We start from the raw sequence: 3307 nt of genomic DNA, 5'->3' as shown, positions 1-3307 counted from the left end.
GAAGAGCTCCAGCCCTTTGGCACAAGAAAAGACATGCATTGAGACAGCAAGCGGCAGCTGATGATCCGCTACATCCCACCGCCGCCAAGTTCAAGGGTGAAACAGCGCAGGGACGGGACCCCCAGGAAGCACTTTAAACCTCAGCGGTGCACAGGAGCAGCTCCACGTGACAGACTGGAAATGACCCCGTGTTCATCCTCGTGATTCCGGCTAACGAAGATGGGATCCCTTCTGGGGAGATGGTTATTGAAGAGCCCGCGGTGGAGCAGGCGCGTGGCGAGCCGTCCTGCCCGGCTCCAGTTACCAACGGCTCGTGTCTGACGGCGCGCGGACGCGGCCCCACCGAGCTCCCTCCCGAGCTCCGTGTCGCGTCGATCGTGTGGTCAGGTCTCCGGATTGGGGCTGCAAGGGCCCACTCGACCCGTCCCCGCGGGCTCTGCAACACCTGAGGCAAAAAAGAAGACTGTAAATCAGCATCTTCATGGATGAGACAATCCCCCCAAACACACGAGGGTTTTCTCACCAAAACGCAAAGGGGAAGCAGCCGCGGTGGTGAGGATGGGAGGAAGCAGCAGCTGCCCGGCGCGTCTGGTGCGCAGCATTTGCGACACCGAGCAGGACAGTTCTCGGCCCTCCCTCGTGCTTCGCTGCTCTCGCTGTCCCTTGGAACGCAAAACTGAAACGCAGAAACCAGGTTTGCTGTTGCTGCCAGGAAAGGGGCAACTGGGAAATGGGTTTTAATTCTGTACATCTAGGTGCCTGGTTCGGGCAGCTGCTGAGAGTACATGGGTGGGTTTCTGTGAGCAAGAGCTGCTCCTGGCACACGTACCAACTGATGGGATTATTTTTTGTTAATATATTGTGCTGATCTCAGCTTGGTGCTGTTATCTGCACCACGAGCTGACTGGGGACGGGTTTTCTGCAGCAAGGTCATAGCATGAGAAACATGCAGCAAAGTGGTTTTGTGCATCATTTTTATTTCTGTCCCAGCAGAAACATCTCATATTTGAAAGCTCCATTATCCGGAGACCCGAGGACCGTGAGTGGTGCTCTCCTGTCCAATACAACTGCGAATCAAAGAGAGTAAGGCAGTGAGTACAAAATCTGAGGTTTTTCTGAGCCTGCAACAGGCAAACAGCTCCACAGCCCCGATGCTGCTGTGCGCCGGTGGATGCTCTGCTGCAGCTGGCAGGTGATTAAAACATCCCATGAAATTCCCCGTGCTCATCACGTCTTGCACCCGTGGCCCTCCCAGCTGGGTTCTCTGGGGAAGTCACTGGTGCGTGCAGCTCGAACACAGGAGGGACCAGAGGCACCGCCTCACACAGCAAGTACTGTTAATACAAGTATTATTAATAATTCAAGTATTATCAATACTTCTGATGCAGATTTGTCCCACACCAACGCAGGTGAGCAAAGGCTTCTTAGAAAGAAAAAACACACCCAGGTGTTCCATGAGTGCAGTACTATTGTTGTTATTATTATTAGTGTACCTGCAGGGCGTTTTTCAGCTGCCTCAGTTCTTCCCAAGAGAACCTCAGGTAACACTCCCAGCGCAACTTGCTTGGAACTCGGGTCAGTGGTGGGTTTTTCCCCCCTCCTGAAGTGAGATTTCTGCTGCAGCTTAAAAGAACAACTCAGTACGATGAAGAAATAAGACGTTCACAAAGCCCAACTATGAAACATTCACCTCAAAGCTCAGGTGCTGACCTGAAGCTGAGAGCAAAGCGGGTGCTTCCTGGACTGAAGAAAACAAATCAGGAGTCCATACTATATTCTTAAATATGGTTTAATACTCTTCTCCATTTCTGTACATCACAACACCAAGATATCACTGCTTGGGATCTCTCTGCAGAGGCTATATAGTATGCGAAGGCTAGGAATTTTCACCCCCGTTTAATGTGTTTGTATGTGTAAGTGTAATACATATCAGTATATATTGATATACACATCAATATATAATGCAATATATATCACTGAAGAGAACACATTGATTAAAGAAATACAAAAATTTGGCATCATTTCCAAACTTAAATAGTAAAAATAAAAACTACAAAAAGGAGCTGCATACCCTAATGTATGTGAAACGACAAGCAGTATATTCAAAAAAAAAAAAAAGTAAATTTACATCCAATTTTTCTGGTCTTATCATGTCACGTCAGACCCATTTACAATGGCAAAATCCAGAACATACCGCTAATGTGCTCCCCATGGGTTCGTGCAAATGTGCGGCAGACCCAGCGACACCTCCCGTGAGATTCCAAAGGCATCGCCGGGTGCTCCGCCAGGATTCTATTGCTCACAAGGAATTTTGGACCTCAGAAAAAACCCACAACGTGGCAGAAGGTTGAAGACAAGCTCTCCCCACTCTGTTCAATGAGATGGGATTATGGGGACAATAGGCAGGTGGGCAGCGTGGAACAGATGCTGCGGAACGCGCCGGAGCGACCGCGGCAGCGCCCAGAGCCCCAAAACCAGCGAGACTGGTGCGTTACCGCGTGCCAGCCGTCACTGCACCCTCTGCCTGCGCGACACTCAAAAACCCTTCGCTCCTAGCCGGTTGAAGTGCATTCTATATAGCAGGTGGGACAAAAAGCTTGTCTCGAACGCTGAGGTGTTAACCCGTGAAGGGCGCGTTGGAGCTCAGCATCAGATTTCCAGGAGAGACTGGCCTAGTGCTGGGACACGGGCGAACCAGGGGCTGTGCGAACGTTCAACAGCTTCCTATCAACTACTCCAAATGCTCCAGCACTAAGGTTTCAGTCAAAGGCTCCGCTGACTAATTATCCCTGTAAAATGCCCGCTTCCATTAAAGAACTGTGGGTTCAAATTCACATAATCAAGGAAACCTCATGCAGTCCTAAAGCAAAAAAAGAAAAGCTTACTGAGGAACAAAACCAAGCAAAGTGTACCTTACTTCACTTAAATCATGTTTATTTTTGTCAAGACTGGAAAAAAAAAATATCCTGAAGGCTGCACTGCTCCAATCCAAATTAAGCCCAGTTCAGCAGCATTTTCATTGCAATCAATGAAGTGCATTTCCTAGTTTGCACGAGCGGTGCTTCTGCAAATAGATTAAAGCACGTTTGGCTGGTAAGCCTCCCCAAACCCTCTCAATTTGCAAGCCACACGTTATAAGCCAGCACTCCAGGTAAGTGCCTTCTCATTCCTTTCAAGAAAATGAATGGCTCCAATCTCATTCCATTGCTTCTTCTGCAGTCTAAGCTGAGAATGCCATGTAAATGGGTCACGGTGCTGCAAAGTGCAGCAACTGATTTCTCCAATCAAGTATAAAGAAACGAGCCAG

The sequence above is a fragment of the Nesoenas mayeri genome, assembly GCF_963082525.1.
Source record: "Nesoenas mayeri genome assembly, chromosome: 14".
NCBI lineage: Eukaryota > Metazoa > Chordata > Aves > Columbiformes > Columbidae > Nesoenas > Nesoenas mayeri.
The sequence above is the reverse complement of the archived record's forward strand: the minus strand, read 5'-3'. Positions refer to the sequence as shown.